Below are 6000 nucleotides of genomic sequence, written 5' to 3'. Positions count from 1 at the left end.
AAATTGTTCAGACGTTAATCTACTAGTTGAAGCAAACCTCTCGCTATCTCACGAATTATGTCACGTAACTCAAACTAATTAGACACGTACACTCGGACTAATTAGATACACACTCAAGACTATGATTGCGAGGTAAATATGATGCAGTTTCCCACTTGAGGAAGGACACCAACCACTAGCTATCAACGCAGCTGGTCTACGGACTATAGTGGCATAAGATTAATGTATTTAGTTTTTCCACTCGATTCAAAAGACGATGAAAATCCCCTTTGGTTATTTCATGCATCTGGTCTACGGATTATAGTAGAGTGAAATTAATGTATGTGTAAGACGTACACCCGCACAAGGACGCAAAACTCTCCAGTTATCTCGTATAACTGGTCTTCGGACTATAAAAGTTTGAGATCAATACACTGTGTTCAACAATCAGTAGAATAATGAAAATCTTTTGGCTATCTCACATAGCTGGTCATTGGACCATAACAACTTGAGATTAATATACTATTTTCATTAGTCTGAAATATGACACAAAACCTCGTGGAACGTTTCGTAATGTCTCAACATCCATGTCTATACGAGACACATGCGTCACTAGTTAACACCTTAACCAAAGTTAGAAGTCAATACTACCACGTTTCATAAATGAAGCAAGACAAACATATTTCAAAATCTAAACTTCTCGACAAAGAAACCAATGAGCATCGAAATTAGGGTATCATCATGTTTTATTTATCCATCATTTTAATGCTTTCTAAATAAATAAAAAGTTAGTATAAGTATAATTATAAATTAGGTGTTTTGTAATTGTGGTGTTTATGGTATCAAACTTGGACATTCGTTTTTCAAAACTCAGTCATAATTTCCAAACTCTATCAAAGAAAGGCATTTAAAAATCCGCAACACCAAAAATCGATCCTTCTTGAGAAGGGGTTTTCGTTACTCGATAGTCACGTCCCATAACTCATCTTTCTCTCGAGTCTCGAGTGAGACGAGAAACAAAAATGGTGAGCTTAACTAGAGTGCATTTAAAACTTTGATTTATACTAACTTTGACTTTGTTTAGAGTCGCCACCTAATTTACTACTAGAGAAATAGGAAAGAAAAAACATTTTACGTATTCAAACGCATTTTAGAAATTATTTTCTTGGTTTGATGTTTGGTTACAAATAAGAAAGGGCTCCCACGCTATGTCTCATGTGACTATCACATTATACTCTCTATTTTAAACTCTTGGTCATTTAAGAAAAAAATAATTTTACACCTAATTTGTTCAATCTTAGGGCATGCGTCTGAAGGTAACTTCGGGCCTAAACATGTGTCTAGTTTTATATCATTATGTTTCTAAGGCATGCGTCTATGTCATGGTCATAAATCTAAAATGTAATGAAATAAAATAAAACTCTAGTACCTATGAGTAAGAAATGAGACTCAAAAATAATATCTAAAAAAGAAAGTTTAAATGTTAGTTTCAAAGGAAATATAATACAAAAAAACTCTTATTCAAGTTTATTATTTATATGTATATATTTTATTTTTATAAGAAATGTTTTTTTTTTGTATTTTGTATATATTTTAGAGATTTTCTTAAAATAAGTTATGAAAATAAAAGAAATAAGAGAAGAAAGGCAAAACTAGATGGATCTTCAAGGCACCTTTCATCCCTTCACGGAGCTCGTCTCTCTCCTTCTTGAGCTCGGCGATGTGTTCCTCTAAGTTCTCAGAGTTATCTTGTCCGTAAGCCATGGTGAGTTATACCTTCTCCAATCTTGCGATAATGTCAACGATAGCATCTCTTGATCTCTCTCTTTCTTTGGAAGTTTTGGATCCTCTCGCTTAAACCTTGCGAGGGTTCCTAAGATCTTCTCTGCTCCCGTGGGGAAGTTTCTCAACTTCATCCACGACATTTATACTATTGATTTCTTTATCATCTTCGCTCTGATACCAATAGTCATGGGCTCGGTCTTTCCATCAACGATCCGTGTGACACTAGTTACGATCTTCGGAAGAACGAGTAACTAGTCAGCCTTACTTGAAGCAACACTCGACGTTTGTTTCAATAAACATAAAACTCTAGAGAGAGAAAGTGAACTCTTACAAAGAATATTATTATATCACTTGAATACTTGGTGATTACAATGTAATACTTTTGAGGTATTTATAGGACTTATATCGGTAATAAGAGGTGAATACTAACCCTACGTTCCTGGGTTCGAGCCTATTAGACGGTGAGTTTTGCGCCTGATTAAATCGTTAAGTGTATTTGCGGGTTACATATACTTAATGTGTTATTCCATTATTTTTAAATAAAAATATTTGTGTGTTTTTGTTAGAAAATATATTTTTATTTTAGTTTTCTAAAGATATGTAATAGTTAGATTTGTTAAGGCATTTATAAAAACGAAAGACAATTTGATGTAGTGGATAGTGAATATAGGTCTTGTGTTCAATTCCTTTAAAATGATTTATTTTAATTTTAGTTTCTGCAATGTGGGAAAGGCTTAGCTTTTTGATAAGTTTTGTTTAATGGAATAAATGTCTCTCACACAGTGGCCAAATGCGCTGACATGAGCTGATACATGTCAAGACATTGATGAGAATTTGAGAACTAAGAGAAATAAAAATGAATAAAAAAAAATGAAAGAAAAGAAAGAAAAACTAATATAAAAATAATCAAAAAATTTAGAAATAAAATAAATTTAAATGATTTAATTAATTAAAGAAAAAGAAAGAAAGGAAAAAATATATTAATATTTAATCAATAAATCTATAAATGAAAAAATAAAAATTAACTTTGTTTATTAACAGAGGCTAAATTAGCCTATATTTGATAATACGTGAGTTTAAATGATCTTTTATTAGTTTATGCGTCTACGTGAATTAGTTGTACAAGTAAATACGTCTAAGTAACTTTTTTTTTTCCTTTTTTTATATCAAATAGGGATCTCAACTCATTCTTTTCAAAGCAACTAATCATTAATTGGTCATAACTACCAAATGTTGGATTTGTTATAAACAAACATAGTCATGTAATGACTTAGGATTAAACGAAACATGCATACACAGAATAACCTACTATAAAAGAGATCTTGCTACTTCATTTAGATGTCTATGCTTTCTTTCTACAACTCCATTTTTATGGATAATATACACAAGTCTTTTGATGTATTATACCCATTTCTTTAAAGAACATATTGCATTTTGAATTCACAAATTCAGTTCCATTATCACTTCTAATTATTTTAATGTTATTTGAATATTGAGTTTTGACCATTTAATAAAAGTTTCGAATTTTGTCAGAGACAATTTTTTTTATCAGAAATTAGAAAACTCCAAGTGCATCTAGAGTAGTCATCTACAATTGTAAGCATAAATGACATTTTAGTGTATGATTCTTCTTTACAATGTCCCCAAATATCAATATTAACAAGATCAAATTTATCTTTAGAAGATGAAGTGCTATTATGAAAGGTAAACGATGTGATTTACAAATTTTACAAGTTTCACAATGATCCATATTATTGATAAGAGAATGAAATATAACTCTAAGAACTTCATTAGAAGGGTGTCCACATCTAAAATGCACAATTTTACAATCTAAGGTAGAAAATGAAATTTCAACATTACTATTCGAATTTTTACTAAGGAAATCAGTAACTATGGAATAGAAATACGAGTTTCCTATACGTTTTCCAAGCTCAAGGATATCATCGAATTCAGGGTCATGCATCAAACATCCATTTTCACAAAATATGCATTTATCTTTAAATATTGTAACTAATATTATATTATACTTGAAATTAGTGTAAATAATACATCTTTATGAATCAATCTATCATTTAATTTAAGACTACCAAATTCATTTATTACCTTCTTAAATCCATCAACTAAAAATAAAGTAATTTTTTGTTCTGTTTTTTTTAATATTAAAAAATAAATTTTTATTATTGCAAATATGTGTACTAGTCCCTGAATTTATTAACCATAATTGTTTTGAACTATTTAAACAATTCATGCTCATTGAATTCTATATCAGTTATAAAATAAATATTGAGTCTAGAAAACTTACCTAAAGTTATTTCTTTATTTTTATCATACATGTTGGCTTTAGGTCTAGTGTTCCATTCAATTAATCTTTTCATCATGTCTTGCATTATTTTCATTTGAACTTGTAATAAAGTTGGTTTATCATTGTTGTCAGATGAAACTGAATTCACAACATTATTCCTTTTGTTTTATTATTATCCCATTAATCTGAAAAGACAATTAGGGGATGTTTGGTATGTGGTTTTTGTATTTAGGGGAACAATTAGGGGGTGCTTGGTATGTGGTTTTTGGTTGATGAGTTTCATTCTAACACAGTAATTTGATTAATGGATACTAAATTGGGAGGAGTGAATCTCATTCTCCGTGTGATGGACTCAGGGCTGGCCCTTAGAATTTAGGGCCCCTAAAATAGTAAAAAAAAAATTTTTTTTATAAAATATAAATAATTAATATATTATAATACGGAGACTAAAAAGAGATAAAATTTTTTTTTTATAATATATATTTAATATTAGAGGAGAAAAAAGAGAAAAATTAATATTAATAATATAATATTATTAAATATTAAAAAATGGGGACCTATAAAAGTGGGGCTTATGCCATGGTTGATTTACTAGGGGACGGCCATGATATCGACTGTCTTATTTTCTCTCTTATAATTCTAATATTATATATATATATATATATATATATATCTTTTTTTATAATTATATTAGACGTTTTCTATAATTATATAATAATTATTATTTTAATTAATTTATTTAAAGAAATTATTTCAATTATTTATATAATACAAGAAATTATTTAAAATAAAATATAATTAATAAAATAATATTTTAATAATAATTACAATTACTAACAATAATATAATCATTTTTATATAATTAATTTTAAATATTATATATTAATAATAAAGTTATAATAAATTAATTAAAAATAAAACAACAATTTTATATAAAAAAATTTAAAAAATGAAATATGAAATATTTTAATAAAAAATTGTTATTAAAAAGTTATACCATGTTATATTATTAAGTAAAACGTTATATTTAATTTGATTAATTATTAATATATAATATTTTAAAGACTTTGTTTTATAAAAAATATATATATATAATCAAATAATATTAGATGTTTATATTTTATTAAATTATTATACACTTTGATATTTTATATATTTTAAACCATTATGATATAAAAATAATAATATTTTATATTTTAATTATATAAAATATAATAAAAAAATTCTAACGTTATCAATGAGATTGGAAATATCCAAAAGTTATCAATAGAATTGAGAGTGATTAATACTGCTAACAAAATACTACAATTTTATCAATCATACATATTTCCATTCCACACAACTATCAATCCCATTACTATTCACATTCCCTTATTCAAACTAAGCACCCCTTAGTTTATAACATCCCTCTTTAGAATGCCCCTTCATATTATAGTAAGTACATGAGAGATTTCTTCTTTTGTCATTGTTGTAGGCCATACCATCATTTAATTTGAATCTTTTTGAACTACCTTTTTTGAAATCTCTTACTGTCATGGAAGATTGTAAGTTGGATTGTTGATGTTGTCGATTTATCAAATTCTTTGATTCAACATTCAAGAACATATTGAAAGCCTTATATACACTCGGTAAAGGATCCATAACAAGAATAATATCCTTTAGATTCTCATGAGAATCATCTAGACCCATCAAGAACAACAACACATTATGATTTTTATATCTAGTCAAAACTTGTTTTTCCAGTTTGTATCCCACACAATTTTCAATTTGGGATTTATCACAAGAGCATACCTGATGCGGTTCAAGATGTAACAATTCATCCCAGTTTAGACTGTAGTTCAAGATGTAACAATTCATCGCAGTTTAGACGTACCTTAGATTATTCTTCTAAATCAAGATTGTCCTGCTTTTCTGTACATATATTCTTTTTGACT

The sequence above is a fragment of the Impatiens glandulifera genome, chromosome 4 (genome assembly GCF_907164915.1).
Source record: "Impatiens glandulifera chromosome 4, dImpGla2.1, whole genome shotgun sequence".
NCBI classification, from domain to species: domain Eukaryota; kingdom Viridiplantae; phylum Streptophyta; class Magnoliopsida; order Ericales; family Balsaminaceae; genus Impatiens; species Impatiens glandulifera.
This window is presented reverse-complemented; position numbering follows the sequence as displayed.